Source organism: Bactrocera tryoni, chromosome 1, assembly GCF_016617805.1.
Source record: "Bactrocera tryoni isolate S06 chromosome 1, CSIRO_BtryS06_freeze2, whole genome shotgun sequence".
Taxonomy (NCBI): Eukaryota; Metazoa; Arthropoda; class Insecta; order Diptera; family Tephritidae; genus Bactrocera; species Bactrocera tryoni.
The window spans coordinates 83270678-83290958 of NC_052499.1; the positions used below are offsets into that span (position 1 = coordinate 83270678).

Consider the following 20281-nt stretch of genomic DNA (forward strand, 5'->3'; position numbering starts at 1 on the left):
GTTTGGTTGACATAATTGTCATCTGCGAAACATATGCAATAACCTTACAGTAATTGAAGAAAGAACATCATATTTTTTATTGTATTGAAAATGTCAAATATTGAAGACCGTTTTGAAAGCTTTGGGAAATATCTAAAAATGTAGAAAATGGGTGTGTCACATGAATTGACTGAAAGACAAATGGAAAGCCGATAAGACACTGAAATTTTGCTTTAAATACACGCAAGAAAATTAGGTTTGCATCGAATTGTCAGTGGCGACGAAAAACGAGTTTATTTTAAGAATCCTAATCGGAGAATGGGTTACACCTTGGCAACCATCAATATCGACTCCCTAAAACAGATCGATTCGGAAAAAAAGCAATGGCTATGTATTTGATGGGATCAGAAAGCTGAAGAGCTTCTAAAACCCTGTGAAACTGTTAGTACTAATCGCCACAGACAACAAATGGTCAACTTGAACCATACTTTAATCGAAAAACGACCAGAATGGACCAGAAGACACGACGAAGTAATTTTTTTACCCCACAATGCACCTGCACACAAAGAAAAATGGGTTCAGGATAAAATCAAAGTACTTGTCTGCGAGCTGTAGCCCTCACCGTATTCCCCAGGCTTGGCCCCACCTTCCGATGATTTGTTTTCATCGATGGCACACGCATTGGCTGAGCACCAATTCAATTAATAACAAATTGCCGGAAAAGTGGTCAAAATGTGTAAAAAGCAATGGTCAATACTTTGAATAATTTCTTTTTTACTTTCCCGCTCATTTCATATCGGTACACATGGTAGAGAGAGCAAACACCCAGATGAGGTAGTATGTTAAAATAAATATTCTCTAGACATCATAATTCAAGACCCTCTTAGATATGCATTTGAGCTAAGGTTTAGTAGAAGGTTCCTATTTCAACAAAAGCTAGACAACTTTCCGATGAAGGTGAATTTTTTTTCTACAAAAGATAGTATATTTCCCATCAGTATACCCGAAAAAGGTCTTAGATAAAATTTTCTCGTAGATATACTCGTGCGTCTCTGTACGTCTAACCGAAGCCCACTTTCTATCAAGCCAAATTATCGTATTATACAATTCATTTGTGTTGGGTGTATACATAGTTTTGACGCCTAGCGTATATGCCTACGCACACATATGCACACGCTCTTAAACTTAATTGCTCGCCATTTTTTGAAGCCGTGTTTATTTTGAGGCTTTTTATTAATGCATTTTGCGACGATTACAAACCAAAAATAAGAAATGCAAAAAACTCAAATAATGAAAATAATGAATCTACAATTAACAGAGAGCAGAATGGTCGAGGCAACAAAGCATTGGCTGGCCACAGAACACACAACAATAAAAATGGCCGCTAACAGTAGCATTCATTAACCAACTTGTTGGTTTTAGCTGCCTTCCATGAAATTACCAACACCACCGTGACTAATTGAGCAAACCAAATGTTTGCATGTATAGGTGTGTATATATAAATATATGTGCGTATGTGTGCCGGAGCAAATTTTGATATTTTATTGCGCCGATTCCACTTTTTAATCGCCATGACCAATTTTCGGCGCTGCGGCATGACCAACGTATTGTCGAACTAACGCAGTCAACTACAACAACAACAAAAAGGCCAGGGGTATAATGGGTTGGCTGACTCGCTGGCTCTTTGCCTACGGTTCATGTATGTGTGCTTGTGTGTATTTGTGTATGTATGAATGTATGTATTTGCATGCTTTCATAATTAGATGGTCTCGGCGCTGTTGCTGATTCGGCAGTTGCCGCTGCTGCAGTCCAGCTGTTGTTAGAAAATTATTAATTATTGAATTACGACTACAATGTGCGCCTGTTCATTCATTAGCGAAATTGATTTATACGAAAAGCACTGGAGTTGGAGCGCGTCGCCTAAGTGTACCACCGACTCATTGCTGACACACACACACACATACCACATTGCACCATCGCACATATGCACATACACACTCATACAAAATATTTGCGTTTCTTTTCCATTGTTGTTGTTGCTGTGCTGCTGACCGGCCCACCCCACCCCTCAAGTGGCATCAGCGCTTTGCGAGGCGGCTCACAGCCGCTAATCTATATTCCATTGCTTCGGCAGCAATATTTTGTTGCATAAAATTAGCTTTGTTTTTGTGTGTATATTTTCGGGAGCAACACCGCAGTTGTTTTGTTTGCCATCCATCGGGTCGCTGCTGGTCGTTCGGGCTATTTTTAATTGAATTGTTCGTTTAGTCCTGTGCAATTGTGCGTGTCGGCAGTGAAAGTGCCTCATTATCACACATTTGGGGATTAATTAATGCGGCGCTACAGCTTTCTCCATTAATACCGTTATGCGTCCCGGGTACCCTGATAATATGTATTATAGTAAGATTTTAGCAAAGTGGGTGAAATTGATATTTTTGTGGTGAAAATTTCCATTTTATCCATTTGTACATGTGAATATTATATTGCCTTATACTGCCGTAGAAGAGCCATTACCAAAATGATGTTATCGAAAGTGGTCCTCCGGCTCTATGATATCATAGTCAATTAACCATTTATGTTCTATAGAGTCTTCATGTAGTGGATGGGGAGGACTCTAGAAAAGACCACACTTGCAAAGAATCTCGAGACCCTTCAACGTTTGGCGCTCATCAGCATGTGTGGTGCATATAGTGCCCGTAGACATCGTCGAAAAGTGTATGGCTGTGAAAGTTGCTATCAGACTCAGAGAATTTGGGTTCTTAAAGGAATACGCATCTTAACACTCGGATATCCCCACACACTTCGACTTCATACCGGATCAATTGCATCATGGAGTCGCCAAAACCGAACTCTAGCGGCTCCTTCTCAGGCCATATATCGAGGAGAGAGTTGTGAGTGAAAGAATACGTTGGAGGAGGAGGGCAGTAAGTTTGCAAGTATTTACGGATGGGTCAAAGCTTGGCGGGAAGGTTGGTGGAGAGGTATACGGTCAAGAGCTTTCTATCAACTCTAGTTTCAGACTTCCTGACTATTGAAGTGTCTACCAAACCAAGATTGCAGCCATTAAGTTAGCAGTAGATTTTTTGTTCCGAAGTTCAACACTGAGGCGATACTAGCCTTGAACTCATTAACAGTGCGTTCAGGGTTGGTCGAGGAGTGCCTAACCTCGCTATCAATTGTGATAAGACCGGTATGGAAAGCGCAGGAAATTGCCGAGATAATAAGCTAGCAAGAAAAGGAAACCTAAAATCTCTATCGGTGTAACGGATAAATCGGGGTCGGTCCTCTCGTATCCTCTTGTCTTCTGCTACAAGATATCGGGGCTTTGCGGAGCTTGGCCAACGCTGAACCTTCATCGGTACATGCGCTGTCGCAAAAGCATTTTGATCTCTTTGCCCTCAGTCAGTCTAGCCTCTCCGTAGTTGTGGGGCTTTTAGCAGGTCAATTGCCTTATTGGAGTCCACGCTGTAAAGTTAAGAATCTTACCAGACGCCATATGCAGAAGCTGTGTGGAAAAAGATGAGGTGAAAACAGCTCAACACTTCCTTCTTGACTGACTATGGCTTCACAGAGGACTACATATATGACAGTCCACGTGCGATCTTTGCTATTTAACCGAACCTAACCTATAGGCTACAGTGGTCCGATCTGAATAATTTGTTCGAAGATTGTCTTGGACAATAATATGGTGGGCCGATTCCAACAAATGAACAGCTTCTTGGAGATAAAATTACATATGCAAAATTTCAGATCGATAGCTTGAAAATTGAGGGACTTATTCGCGTATATATCGACAGACAGACGAACTTAGCTAAATCGACACCGTTGGTCATACACTTCTCTGTTCATTCTTTCTTTATTTGACTTACTTATCGTCTCATATATGTTTTTCTCATTTCATAATTTCCACGCATGCTAATTGATCTTGAGTTCAAACTTCGTTCGTCTTTTGTTTAAAGTACACCTTAGGGTACTAAAATATTTTTGAAATGGTGAAATACTTGTAGTGAAAAACATTCGGAGAAATGCTGAAGCGTTCGATTCAGTCAGCTCACGCGTTAAATTTTAGCATTTTTCTCTAAAATGCACTTCTTAAACCGGGCTAAGAAGGTACTCAGAGACTATAACACTATCCCTTTTTCCTTACTCCAAAATTAAATCTGGACTGACCGAACCCCTAAGGAATATTTATTATTTCGCTATAAATATCCCCTTTCAAAAAATCACAGCGAACTTGTCGATAAATTTTAAGAAGGTTCGCTGATCCATAAACGCAACCACTTCCTTGCTTCAAATGACTACGCAACAACCGATTTTTTCCATATTGAACTACATGTGTACACTCTAACCTCCTGTGAAAGTAAGTAATTTCCGTTGCTCATATTACCCTGCATCCGGTACGAATTTCGCGCCACCCTACGTGCTGATATGCAATATTTAAAATATCCAGCGGTATTGACTTGCCATTTGTACACACGAATTTCCGCCAATTGTAATTGGCCTTTCACTGGTCAAACAATCAAATGAAAGCGCTGAAAAGCCAAAAAACAATAAATGTACCACTTTTTATTTATGAATACATACATATTTCGGGCATCTTTTGTTCGCTGTTTGTACGCGTGCTTCGACGTAGCATTGTGGCGCAGCACGGCACCATATGAGCAACATATGAAGAACAAATACGAAATTAATTCGCAAATATTTTTAAAAATTCTGCAATAACGAACAATTCAGCAGAATAAAACAACAACAAACGCTGAATTACCGTGTAAATTAATTCACAATAAAACAATCAATTGAATTGCATTGCATCCGTTTGGACGCTGCCGGAAATTGCTGTTTATATGGTATGCACAGCTACTGATATACTCTATATGTCTAAAAGCACATATGGAAAATTATGCTTACCAACTGAGTAGGATCCTTGAGTGGAACCACTACGGAACTGGTAGCATTATACATAAGTCTGTTAGCACTTGAATATATAAAATATAATGACGGCATAATCCATTCCAGAGAAAAATGTGGAAAATCCTTTCCTTCTGGTTTAAATAGTTACTGTATTTATCGAGGTTAGAAAACAACCGTTTCCTTCGGGATTACATCATCATGTAATATGTATCTTCAAGTAGGTACCAATATGGTATCTAAAGAAATCAATTATGCAATTTTTTTTTAATTTTCTCTTGAATATATTCCAGCGTGTGGATTTGTTTAAATTATTACATGTTTTGTTTCACTATAACATAATGTTTACAAACATTTAAGGGCAACCAGTGCGGAACTGGTCGTTACTTAGAAAACACTTCTACCCTTTTTTATGTACATATATCAGTATATTTGGTCTTTTTACAATGACTGAAGCGAAAAACTATATATTTCATTCAATATTTTGTTACTTTCATTGACTTAAAATATTAAGTCCCTCCTCCTCATTGAAGTCATCACCCAGTACCCTACTCTTCACACAAATAGCAACAATAATTAACTTCATCGTTGAAATCGTACGTAGCCAATGGCCATCAACACCACTCTCTGCTTTTTAATAGTAAGCTTTTGTTCCGAAATAAATATACAGTATTCAAAAGTACTCAAACAGAAAGTAAAAATATTTATGCAATTTCCCGATAGTGCACCAAAAATACCGCAGATGAGAAGAATGCCTTAAACTCAGCAAAGTGGGCAAACAAAATCAAGCCTCTTTACAATTTCTTATGAGTTATTTTGAAAACAGGCGACTATTATTCGATACTGTTGAAGTCACCAAAACCTACTCTATTTCGAGTGGTTCCGTGGAGAGTCTGGAGTTGGGTGTAGATTAGGTTTATTATCAACTAATTAAGAAAAGCAACTTCAGAGAATCCATGATCATGATGACACTTAGTTCTTTGACGTTTTCTAGTCAGAAATCAATTTTTAGTTATAAAGCTTATCTATGATTTTCGGCAAATGAAAAGGTCAAAGGGATGCAAATTTGATGACTAATCAACAACAAAGCTGCGTTGAAGGACGTTTCGACGAATTCGGATTTTTTAACTTCCCCACAACAGTCAATTCGGCAGCCTTTCTCAATTGTATGTATTTCAAAACGGGTTTCTGGTATTACAACTACTAAATAATGTGTTTTATAAGCTTCGCCAATATTTATACAAAATTGAAGATTAGAGTTAATTTTCGGTATTACTGACACTAACAGAAATATCTTGGATATTCATACCCCTTTACTAGGTTTAGAATCTTATGAAACCCACTGAATGAACGCTTTCGAAACACTTTTATATCTCCCATAACGTCTATTAACAGTTATATATCGCCCAAGTATCACAAGAATTTCTAAAAGGTCGAACCAAAATTTCAAGAATATGGTTTAGTGGGTTGAAATTCGATTAGTTATTAATGGCTTACATTCTTGCATTGTTCGATAAACATTCGTTTAATGCTACCGACTTAATAGTATGCATCGGTGTAAATATTAATATCCTGTATCCATGCCTATCTGTCTTCCGCCTGTATATACGTGAACAGACGCCCCTTTCTCCTCAAGAAGCTGCTCATTTGTCATAACCACCGGTATCGAATCACCATAGGATTATCTGTCATATAAACTGATTGGAAAAAGTCAAGACCTTGTAGGGAAAACTTTTTTATTTGCGAAGATATATTCACGAAGTTTGGCATAAATTTTTGCATAAAGTATAGCTTTATTTTCCGAGCATACTCTGCAGATCAGACCGCTATAGCTTATAGCTGTCATACAAACTGATCGTTAAAAATCAAGTCCTTATATGAAAAACTTTTTTATTTAACAAGATATCTTTACGAAATTTGGCATGAGTTATTTTCCAATGAAAAGCTGTAACCTGCGAACATTTTGTTCAAATCGGACTATTAGAAGTTATAGATGCCATACAAACTGATTGAACAAAAACAAGATAAGGCACTTTTTATGCACTTTTATGTTATAAGAATAGTTCTTACCAACTGCTGTTCGGTGCATCCGAAGTTGATGATTTTTCTTGTTTTTAAGAAATAAACGTCAGAGTGAATGCCAGACTTGGAACACAAGTGGTCGCTAAAAAGTTGTACCTTCTTCAATTATCGAATATGATAGCAAGAGAAGTCTGATCAAAGTTGAAAAATTGGTCCAAACTTCAAAGAGAGTTGTAAGTGCTAATAATTTATATATTTAAATTTACTTTATATAAAATAGCAATCGCTTTTTGCTTTTATTGGCGACAGTGGTGCGGGTGTCAACCAGCACTTCGGCTAAAAATACACAGCGAATGCGATCATCACGTTGTCAAGTCTACTGGCATATTATATAAAGTTCAGCGCAATCGTTTATTGTTGTAATTGGCTTACATTTTCATTTAACTTTGTAATAACTTTGATTCATTGGACACAATTGAGTCATGAAATTAAAGCTGTTGACAAGTCTATCGCTTTCAGAGGAGCAAGGAAGATTTAAAATAGCCGTATGCGAACCCAAAAGTGTATATACACCTTCTTCAAAACTAACGTTAATATATGTGAATATTCTCACAACAAGAAATCTTGCTTTCCCTCAACTCACTTTATAAAACCGTTAATTGTCTGTGCAACTGTAAAAATTATATATGATTAAATTACCGTTACTCACCTTAGCGTAATAAGTGCGCGACCACGTCAGCAAATCCGCTATGTGATTATTTCTAATGAAACGTTACGTATACGCACCGTGCGACCAACACTTTCGAGAGAGTTCGCCACCAGCAAATGGGTTATTAGTTCTATCTAGAGCCGCCGCCAATTACATACACTTTCACACAAATACAATGATAGGTAGCGGCAAACGCTCGCGAACTTTCCGCTGCCGCGTGTCGGTTGTGTTGTGCGCGAATCAACGGTTTAACGGTGTTTAAAAATGTACAGCATTATGAATTCTGAGCGTTAATTGCAGCGCGATGAACTAAAACACTCGCACCAAAGCAAAAAATCCCAATAAGTTGAGCAAGTGGCGTGCGTGCACGAGGATGTCAACTTTTCCAACTGTTGTTGCGACTGTTGAGCGGTTGAAGGCAACTAATCGCTCACTGTTGTGCGACGTGGGTCGGCTTGGGACTGCAGGAGAAGTGACAAATCCTGCGCTGTCAACGTTGCCAGCAAAGTGCAAATAAAGCTTTTTGAACTCGTTGATGGGTACTTTAATGCTTTGGTGCCAAAATTACACACACGGTTGCTTTGTCTCGGTGCGCTGTGTAATCCAAGCTGCTTAGTTGGCGTTGGCGTTGTTGTTGCTATTTTTGTTATTGCTGTCGACGCTGGCATTAAGTTGCAATTACACACTGTGCTTATGCGATTCTGTTGTTGTTGGTTTTGTTTTATGACCAAAAAGCTACTTCTCCTGTTGTTTTTGTTGTTTATGTGTGCAAGGGAAGAAGCAAAAAACAAGCTGGTGGATCCGTACGCTATTATCACCACGCACCCAACGCGTCGCACTCAGCACGGTTATTGGCGCTCACACGCTTGCAATTAATCCGTTAAATTGTAGCCCCGTACAGCGCCGTTTTCCCATCAATATTGGCAAGAGGGACCTTCAGTCGCAGCCGTGTGATTCACTTTGCCATTTGTCAGACCCAGCCGAGCGCCATTGCGCCGCCTTACGTGGTGTATGCTCGAGCAGTTGAAGGCGCTGCGCTGGTGGAGCGGCGCGAGGTCAGTCAGGAAGTGGCGCAGACTGCCAGCTGGCGATTTTCCTTTTTTATTGTGCCATTTCGGGGCAACGGGTGGGCAATTATAGTGTCAGCTGCCGCACGCTGCTGCCGCTGCGTCACCGTACCGCCTGTATGTGTCAATTATTGGTGCCGGCCACCATCAGGAGGCGTGTACCGTTGCCATTTTTATCGATTCTGTAAAACTGTCGTTGCCGCACGAAATCAATTAACGCGCTTTTTTTTCGTCCTTCCTCCACTAAGTGTGAGCGTGTTCGGGTGTGTGTGCGCTGTTGGGTTTACTATTTCAACGCGTTTTTTATATAAACAGCTTTTCAGGCAGCCGCTTTCATCGTTGTTTATCAGAAATTTCCCGCTGTCCGCAAATGGTTTGCTATTTTCGGCATCAAATTGGCTTTGTTGGCTGCGTGGGTAGGTGTTATTGTTTTTGTAAGTGAAATAAAACGAGCGTTTTGTTGTTACTAATATTGTTGTTGTTGTTGTTCTTGTTGCCTACCTACTGGCGATTTACTTAACGCTTTCTCTCCTATCCTGCAGAAAGTGAAAACAGAGACTGAAGGACAAACATTACGCTCGCAAAGAAAAACAAATTTAACGTAATTCTCAGGAAGAAGAAGGAGGCGCAGTAAACAGTGGACAGATATGCGGAAAAGTAGATTTAAGTAGAATAAGTAGAGCCAGAGGCGGAAAAATCTTGCTAAAAGGTAGTAGACTAGTAGTAGTTGGCATTGCTGTTGTTTTTGTAGTGGTTATAGAAATAAATGTGTATTTATAGAATGATTCTATATTCAGATTCCTTATTTTTAACAGGAAATTTTTGAGCATAAGCCATCGAGAATAATAAATGCAATGGAGTAGTGGCCACAGAATTTTTTTTTACAAATTTCAGAGCAAAAGTGTTGTGTTATATTTAGACCGTATGCTTAGTAGTGATGCTAAGCACTGACACTTCAGAAATGGTATAATCAAAATTTCAAGGTATAAAATCCAATAAATACATTATAAGAAGTGAAACCATTTTTGTGGCAAAAATAGTGTTTTATAGAGTTGCCACCAGTAAGGAATTGTTTGGAAAGGAAGTAGTCGTTGAAATTTGAAATATCTTGTGTTAGCAAAAGTAGTAATGCTTGCAATTGCTATGCTGTCTTTAATAGCTATAAACGGCGTTGCCACCTTTATTAAATTTAAAATGTGTTTTATGCTAACAATTAAAAATATATACAATAATGTCGAAATACTGCTTTGCCAAACTGTATGATTACCAAATTACACTTTTTGGAGTTGCCACCTGATGCAAAATAAAAATATCAAATATTTCGTTTATAATTATTATTTATTTCGAATTCGGAATGAATCTATTTTCATTTTAGAAGAATCGAGATTCAAGTTCAGTTCAAAAATCAAAAACACATGGCTCCTAATCGTTTCAAAATCAAAATAACGGGTGATACAAGGTATCTCTACCTTTTCAATAGCCAGCCTTTGTTTGACAAATCAAATAAGCCGTAGCTAAGAGTGTACACGAAGACCGTGGAGAGTCGATTCGGCGGCGTTCGCAGGAACTCGGACGGACACATGGAACGACTTGGGGCATTTTACGCCGAGATCTTAATTTAAAAGCGTACAAAATATAGCTTGTGCAAGAAGCCTACGGCCTTCCCAAGCATCGTTGCTTCGCTTTTTGGGCTCTTGAAAAGTTCCAAGAAGATCCGATGTTCTCGAGCCATATTTTATGCGATGACGTTCAGTTCTGGTTCAATGGGTATGTAAACAAACAAAATTGCCGCATTTGGGACAAAGAGCAATCTGAAGAGATTCAAGAGCTGCCATTTCATCCAGAAATAAACAACGCTTTGGTGTGGTTTGTAGGTCGAAATCATCGGTCCATATTTTTTCAAAAATGATGCCGGTAAGAACGTAAACGTCAACGGCGACCATTATCGCGCTTTGATAACCGACTATTTGATGCCTGAAATTGATGCTTCCCACACATCGCATTAATCAATTGATTTATTGATATAACACTTCTCTGAGTAGATAATTTTACGTTTTGGGACGGTCAATTAAGCTCCAAGATCGTGTGATATCACACCTTTAGACTTTTTCCTTTGGCAAAGTCTAAAGTGTATGCGGATAATCCCGCTTCGATTCAGGCCTTGGAGCAAAACATCACGCGTGTCATTCGCCAGTTACCAGTCGAAATGCTCAAACGAGTCATCGAAAAATGAACTCAACGGATGGACCATCTGAGACGAAGCCGCGGATATCATCTAAAAATAAATGTCATGGAATGTTCTTCCGAATGAGAATAAACACTTTTCACTGATTTTGAAGTTTCTGAGTTTTTTCTTTAAAAAAGTAGGGAACCCCAAAAGGAATCACCTTTTATATGGTATTTATTATCCGAATAAGCTAGAATTTGAGCTTCTACAAGGTGCGTTCCAAAGTAAAGAGGACTTTTGAATCTAGCGCCCCCTGGTGGCGCTAGTGCGTTAGAATCTCCTATCTTTATCGATTGTCCAGTGAGAATTTCATGACATTTCATTGATTGGAAGTGAAGTTATTGCGTTTTAAGTGTCAGTATGTTTGTGTTATCGGTGCGAAATTGTTTTAAAATTGGTAAAACTTTTACCGAAACATTTCAATTGATGAAACAAATTTATGGCGATGATTACCTATCCCGTAGCAGAGATCACGAGTAGTTTCAGCGTTTTCAATGTGATCGTGAGGACATAAATGACGATCAACATATAGGCCAATCAAAATCCGTGAACACCGGAAATTCCATCGAAACTGTGTGTGAATTCATCAAAAATCAGCCGAAAGCATCATCGAAATTCATGGAAATGGAATTGATCATCTCCAAAACATCGATTTATCGCATTTTAACCGAGCCTTTGGTCTTACGAAAGGTGTGTGCACAGTTTGTTCCGCACAAATTGACTGACGACCAAAAATTGCTCAGAATCCAACATTCGAAGAACGATTATTTGACCAAAAATTACATTTTAACCATTAACCACTCCCCGTATTCACCTGATATGGCACCGTGCGACTTCTTCCTTTTTGGAAAAATGTATTTGCTCATGAAAATAAAGCGTTATGCAGACGTAGAGGCCATTCAAAAGGCTTGCGCCGGCATACTGGCGGCCATACCGGCCAACGAGCTAAAATACTTTTCCGACCGTGCAAAAAGCTGTATTGAAGCAGAAGGAGACTACTTTGAACAAAATATATTGATTTTGCTGAAAAAGCCATTTGTTCTTTTTTTTTTTAAGTCCTGTTCCTACCTGACAAGCTTAATATACCCTGTCCAGTATATAATAAGGATTATCAAATGTGACTTCAGTGTTTTTAACAGGGAACAAATTAGAATTAATAATCCCTCTTATTCACTTAAATTTATTTGTTTATCACAATATAACTGTGAACACCATTCCGTTGCAATTTAAATTTTCTGGATAACAAGAACAATTTGCAAAATAAAATTATTTCGCAATTAAAATGTTTACTTTTGACTTATACTAGCGGCAACCTGCAAATCCAAATGTCAATGTCAACTTTAATTCAAATCCACAACGAATGCCGAACAAGAGCACACACATATACTGTGCTTTTTTATATAATTCTATATACATATGTATGTATATACCGTCCATATATGTAGTTTGTATTGCTGTTGCATTGCTCGGATTTAGTATTCCTTTCCCTTTTCGGAATGGCATTCCGAGTGTGCACCAAAAATAACTGAATTGCTATCTCCAACACTTTGCCAACATTTATTCAGACATTTCCTGACACAGTTTCCACCCTTTGCCGCCGCTACCGCACGACGCCATGCTCGACGGCAGACCTTGTGCTCCTGTCACCGCATTGTAAACAGGACAATTCATTTTATTAACGAAATCGAATTACAACAACGACAGCCTCAAACAGCAGCCATCAACAAATGTAGCCACAAATGACACCAGCACGAAAAGCGCCAGCGTTGCCACATATGACAACACTCACATAACTGGACTAACGCCAAACAAGCGACCACTCGTTGGCTCTGGGTAAGGATGCAACCGAAAGCAATCATTCGCAGCAAACCGCGAATTTATATGCGCGCCACGGCATCCACACTATGACACTATGTGGCAGGCAAACGTGCACCACTGTCCGCTAGTTTCCATTTGCTCTCTCTAGTCGCGGAATTCGGCGTTACCACATTTGGGTAAGCTGTGTATTTGGCATGAAAAGTGTAAAACATAAATATTTTCTTGTAATTGCTCACTGATGCAAAGGTATATCTATATAATATTCTTCAGGAACCCATAAATTTTAGTTATGATTCCCTTTTTGCAACTTTGAGTTGTTCATAAGTGGATTCTGTACATTAATTTTGAAAATATTCCAAAGTATAATTAACCGAATGTTAGCCGTGTCCCGCTGTACGCAAAAACTTCTCCTTTAGCTGACTCCTGTTAACTGCTCCAAAGGAGCACACATCAAAAGCATACATACTTATATAATATAATAGCTGCCTTCACCATTTCTCTATTCGCTTTTGCTCTCTTATCAAAACAATTACATGTAAAAGCAACAACAAATTTATCGAGTTGAATTCATTCAAAAGACTATACGAATACCTCTACATAGTGATACAGCCGCTATCTTCAATAATAACAAAAAAAACAAAAAAAAATGCTACAACAATGTTTTCTAATACGAAAAAAGGAATTTCTTCCCAAAGAAAGAATCATAACACTATTTCGCATGCGTCAGAAGACATCTTAGCCCAGCGTTGCACTACAAGTACTGCTCGTGTGCTTTAACAACTGGTATACTTGGTTCGAGATCGGAGATAGAGTTTGGCCAAAAAAAAAAACTATTTCACTTCCTTTCGTTAACTATGTGTGCTCTCTACTCGAAGGTCAAATATCGCCTTATCTTGAAGATCTTCCATCACAAATTTTTACATACAAGAAATCACATTAAATTTGAAATACCATTTCACTGCACCTGGTATACTAAAAGATTGCAGCTCGGTTTATTAGATTCATATATTTTCTTCTCTGACGATGAAGTCCTATGTCATAGCGAGACGGAAAAGAATAATGAACAGAGCTATATGATCTCATCCTTCGGAACTTTTTACTTCAACGTGACACTCTTTACATTTTTAAACGAAAAATTATATCCAAAAGCAACTAGGGTTAACTGGCCACTTTTTAGCATGGAATTACTCACCAACCGATTTTTATTAAAGATATTCTATATGGTATGTCCATATATATATATATTTATATATCTATATATATAAACGATCAGGATGATCAGAAGAGTTGAAACACGAGTGAATCTCTGTCTGTCCATCCTTGAAAGCTGTAAGTTGAGTATGTATTGATTAGTTGATGTGATCAATACTTCCTTTAGGCCCCATATACCTAACGCACAGATGTTCGAACTCCCGGTTGACGGAAGTTATCACTATTAATTAAAATTCAAAGAGTGTGTTTGACTGATATCAGTGTATCTTTATGCATAAAATGGATAAAATTAGGCGAGCACTTTACTCAGCCCCCGCATAACTAACATCAGGATTTTAGAAAATCCAGCTGACTTTTCTCTGTATGATTGCTGAGGGTATACGAGGTGTGTTCAAAAAGTATCGCGAATTTTGTGTTTTTTCAAAAATTATTTATTTATTCATGAATATCTATTTTATCCCCTTCAAAGTAATCCCCATGAGATATTATACAATTGTGCCAACGGTTTTTCCAATCTTCGAAGCACTTCAAAAAATCATTTTTTTTATCTTCTTCAGCTCCTCCTTCGACGCCGTCTTTATCTCGTCAAGAGAAGCGTAACGTCGTCCTTTCATGGGCCTCTTCAGTTTAGGGAACAAGAAAAAGTCACAGGGGGCCAAATCTGGGGAATACTGTGGCTGCGGCATCATTAGTGTGTTGTTTTTGGCCAAAAAGTCGCGCACAAGCAACGATGTGTGAGCAGGGGCGTTATCGTGGTGCAAAATCGAATTTCGCGGCGACCCGTCTCATGCCCAAATCATTGATTAAAATCGAATGGCACGAGCCAATTGATATGTTTAGGTCCTCAGCAACTCAACCCGCGAAAATTCAAAATTCCGAATACTTTTTGAACACATCTAGTTCCATATGTAGCATTGGCAAAATAGATAAAATCGGGTCGATAATACCCCAACTCTCCCATACTACAAATTTATAATGATTTTCGTTTTTCTAAGGCTTATGCCGAATATGTCGGTCAGTGTATGAGTTATATATTATATATTTGGAAGAATATAAAATATTCGGTTGCACCCGAACTTAGGCCTTTCTTACTTGTTTTATTTAGATTTATGTTTTATAAAAATCGTTGTATAAACAAAATTATCTTATCTTCCCACACAACACAGTTTGATGTAGTGTGGTGTTGTTTCTTAAAAGTTACCATACCATAGTAAAACACTCTATTTTTAATCAACACTCTGAAAGTGAGATTCTCCAACTTTTCGATATTCCGATTCGTGGATTTTTTTGCATTATTTTCACTGACTTGTGGCACGATGCACTGTTTTGGTGAAAAGCCCTTTCTTTCTCTTCAAATGCGGCCGTTTTTCGGCCATTTCGTCCTTTAAACGGTCCAATAACGCTATATAATAGACGCTGTTGATAGTCCTTCCTTTTTCAAAGTAGTCAATAAAAATATTCCATGCGCATCCTAAAATACAGACCACATAAACTTGCCAGCCGATTCCATTTTTCCAGGCACCCACTTTGCACAGAGCTTTCTCATACCCAAATATTCCTGAATGATATTGTGTACACGTTCAGTTGATATCTTTAGAGTGCCTACTACTTATCTCGAACAACTTCACTTTACGGTCATCTAAAATTAGTTTTTGGACTTTTTTGTTGATTTCGTTAGTAACAACCTCTTTTGGGCGTTCACTGCGTTAACCCTCTCCGGTGCTCATTTCACCAAATGAGCGGTTTTATTTTCCTGTCGGGAAGCTCGTCATAAAGCCAATTTTTGCTTCAAATGTATTTTTTCACTTCCAAAACCAATATCTTATCAACACGCATCTTTTTGAACCATTTTTTCACAATACCAAAAGGAGCTTCACTCAAAAGAGCTTTATCAGGATCACAGATAATATTAGTTATTAATTAGTTCTCAGGAACTGAGAGGCAATGTGATTATTGTTATTATTCGTTTAGAATTGTCACACCTTGGGCTGCAATATATAAAAAAATAATAAAAGAAAACACCTCTCAAAAAATGTAATTGTTATGATAGCGATAATTTCTCTACTTTACTAAGCCCTCACATAGATATACATGAAACCCTGTTTTTATCTCTCCACTCCAACATTAATCACGCAATTATCCCATTTACTGCTGGGTAGCTACAGCTTGTACTATGTGTATATGCAGGTATGTAACGGTCAGCGGAAGTGAACTGTGACAATGACAATGTGTCGTAAGTTGCGCCGTAAACGCTATAAAATAACAGTGCACACCGTGGCCAACCTGTCGCATCTCCTGAATGGCATGCAACAACACACACACACGCATATTCAATAAAAACTTCAATGAATACACACATATGTGCCATACAATAGGAGTGAAGACCCACTGCTCAGACGAACTCACAGCTGAAATAAATAAAAAGGCGCGCAGACAAAAGTAAAAAGCGCAACAGGAGTCACACTCTGGCACAAAATCAATGCGCATGAAGTGAGAGATGGTGTCATCGATGTGGAACTTTCCACAATATTTGCACAATCGCATGTAGTCGTTGTTGCTTTTGCTTTATGCTGCCAACATACGTAAGCATGTTTGTTGTCAGCGAAGTCGTTGCTGCCTTTTATTTCGACAGCGACAATGCTTTTAATAGTTTTCGTTTTTTCACTACACATCAGACACACCAACGCACATACACATACAAATGCATACATGTGTTGGTTTCATTGTTGTCTGTTGCCCTATTTTGCGCATATTGTCCTCGCCCACATCCTGCTTCACGCACCCCAGCCACACACGACAACCTTAAAGTGGCACTGTGACAGCCTGACCGTCCGAACGGCAGAAAGGCAGCACGTGGCGCCCAAAAGCTATGAAATTGAGCGCTTCTCACGGTGGCCGGGGCCCTTTCACTGGCGCGCAGACCATGTTATGCCCGTCTGCAGCTGTGTGTGGTGCGTTGTCGGTCTCGGACTGTTGGTGGTTGGCTCGGTTATGTTCTATTCCATTTAGTGACACTACTCACACTGCTCCTCCGCCACCAGCTTCTCCTCCCCTCGTGTAGCAAGCGCCTAAGTGTGCTTAGTCTCCATTTGCATGCATTGTTTTCACAATGCCCACGTGACGAGCGAACACATTTGCCCACCCACCCGTGGTTCTATGTAAATAAATAGCATGTATCTGTAACATTTACTCAATCTTGGCTGCCCATAACACAGCTTAGATTATTCAAAGTCGCTTCTCTCCTTACTCCGTGGCCATGCCATTCGTTTTCCGTTTCACTCATCAGCAGTAGTCGAATAATTTATACAGCAACAAAATATTATTCCAGCTTAGACCAATGTTTTGCATAAATATTATTTAACAACATGAGAACTACACACAAAAACTTACAATGAAATAGTTTTCCAGGTTTATTCTTTATTTTCTTATTATTATGCAATCAGTTTGGAAATGTTGCAAGGTGTGCGATTTCATTGAATTAAATTTAATTGGATTATTATTTGCATTGAAAGTCTTCATTTGTTATGTATCATATACTTGGATAATATATAAATACATAGTGTACTCGAAATCTCCTAGTTTTGTCGACAGTTTGTGCTCTTCACACAAGTATCAAGGCTTATCCCTTGTATAACCCTCAGCACCCTCAGCCGATTATTAACATGAAACATACTTGGAAGCGGCTTCTCTTAGAAACCTATACCTTTAACTCTCATTCATGATAGCCTGTGTATTAGTCCACGTCTTAAAAGTTTTTTATATTATGTGTTCTGTGTTTCTGAGTATGATCGACTGCTTAGTTAAAGTTCTAAGAACAGATCTCTCGATTGATCTATCTTCAGTATAAATAAAAAGAATCAAACAAAACCAAGTCAAAACCTTTGAAGCTTGATCTCTCCAAATAAAACGTAACGGTTTTTCATTTCATTTAGGATTCAGTAAAATTATTGTAAAAGCGGAATAGAAATGTCGATGTAGACAACTATTTATACGAGATATCATTAATATTAAAATCGTTCTGCTACAAAATAGTTTAAGATTATGGTTACTTATGTACATATATACTATAATTCTCCCTGTAAAGAACTGATATATTGGTAACGCAACTCTGTTTTCAGTGCAAATTAAATAAAGACCTCGTTATATTAGTTTCCGAGGTATAAACCAGATCAATTAAAAGTTTGTTTAATCGTCGTATGTCTATAAGAAATATAACTCTCCAATCACATTCGTTTCAAAATTATTTTTTCGAAGTTTAAAAGTTTTTCATCGCTCAGAATCACAAAAATTTTCATATTGGGTGGGTACAAAAGACCTATTGCAAGATGTTTGAAATTTACCAGAGATGTTTTCTATACACAAGTAACTGTAGAGCCGAAAAAGCTTATTGTGTTTAAAGTACACTCATCCTTTTTTTACGCGATTTTTGGTTCTGCCACTAATCGCGTAAATAAAAATCGCGTAAAAATGGTTAGTTTTCCAATATTAACTGACGAATTGGATCCGAATATAAAAAATATCGCGTATAACAAAATATACGCGCAAAAAAATATTCAAAAACAATACAGTAAGTTTCAAATTTCAGACTTATGATTTATTGAGTCACAAAATAAACAAAACAAAATAAACAAAAACAAAATAAAAAATACAAAACAAAAACATACATATATAAAAGAAAAGAAAATAGAAAATATGTAGATTTATTGAAAATTTCTGGTGCCGAAACGTTCAGAATGTTGGAAAAGACTTTTGGGGATAATTGTTTTTCGTGAGCAAGTGTTTTTGATTGGTTCAAATTATTCAAAGAGGTTCGAGAATGCATTGACGACGATCCATGTCTAGGCTATCAACATCAACTAAAGATCAACACGTCACTAAGATAAAGGAATTTGTGCTTGAGAATCGACGATTTACAGTAAGAGATCTTACTGACATCATTGGAATATCGGAAGGATCAGTAAAAAGCATTTGGAAGATCGTTTGGGTCTAAGAAAACTCTCTAAGTTTTTTTCGAAAAATAGCCTCGCGTTAACGTCTGGGAAACAATTCTTTCCGACTACCAGGATGTCATGAAACATATTATTACTGACGATGAGACTTGAATCTATGCTTACGACCCGAAAACACATGATCAATCGGCCGAATATTGTGGCAAATCTGAGTTGTAGCCGAAAAAATCACGTCGAAGCTGGTCAAAAATCATGGTTATGTGGACAGTTTTCTACGACTATCGAGGTGTAGAGCACTTTGAATACCTTCCTAGCAGCCAAATTGTCAACTAGGATACTATTTGAGTGTTATGCGTCGTTTGCACGAAGCTATTCGTAAAAAGAGACCAAAACTATGAACCGACAAACCTTAGTGTTTGCACCAGGATAATTCGGCATTGAGTTCTTCGCCAAATTTTCAACCAATCTCGGTCCGCAAACACCATATTCGCCTGATTTACCCACGCGTAACTTCTGGCTATCAAGCAAACTCTAACGACTGCTCTGGGGAAACCGTTCTGAGTCGATTGAATCGCTTGGCACATTGAAGTATATTGTGGCCAAATGGGATTACTTTGGGGGGACGACATAGATTTTGAAGTATAAATTCAAAATTTTAAAATTACGAACAAATTCTTACTATTTTTGGCCCATAGTAAGAAATTCTAAAAAAGCGTACTGGATGTATTTTCGATTTAGAAATATTTGTCCTCTTTCTAGAATTGAAAGCAAACAAGAAAGTCATGTAACTAGTTCAAAATCCAATTTAAATTTCACTATTCAAAACTAATTCACTTTCCTATCGGGTATGAATGAAAGTGAACTTAATTAATGGACTTCTAATGGGGATTTCTTTTAAAAAGCACCACACGCAAGCACACTGGCCAACACATAAAGAGCCAATTCACATCACGACACAAGTCAGAATGAGCAAACAATCGAGAAAATGAGTGCTCAAATTGGCTTCACATGTCGACAACCCAATCGTTTATGAAGGAAAATTTCACCAAAAGTCTACAAAAATAACAAAAGAAGCATTTGAGTGTATGTACATATGAAAGCCCTTACAACAATAACAAGAAATGTGTTGAACATAAAAAGAAACTTAAGAAGGGAAAGAAGCAAAAAGTGAATGTGTGAAAAACCCCGAAAGAAATAATAAAAATTTGGCCGGATTTTGTGGTGGGAAAATACCTTTTTTGGGTATGGTGGTGAATAAATAACTGTGAATATCCAAAAGTATTACATAGATCCGCTGGGCTGGATTTGTGTAACAGTTTTTGTGTCGATTTGTGTGTGTTCGACACTGCAAATGTTGTTAAACTCGGCGAACACTTGTACAATGGGTTGG

The 20281-nt window shown here is 38.1% G+C and overlaps 1 long non-coding RNA gene across 2 annotated transcripts; it reads left to right on the forward strand.

Moving 5' to 3' along the window:
* Positions 1–8717: 8717 nt before the first annotated feature.
* Positions 8718–9475, forward strand: LOC120766252. 2 transcript variants are annotated; one of them, XR_005704588.1, is made up of 2 exons: positions 8718–9119; positions 9228–9475. It is a non-coding gene; the product is annotated as an uncharacterized LOC120766252 (long non-coding RNA). The 2 variants fall into 2 exon arrangements; XR_005704589.1 differs by having other exon boundaries at positions 8718–9101.
* The last annotated feature ends 10806 nt before the right edge of the window (positions 9476–20281 follow it).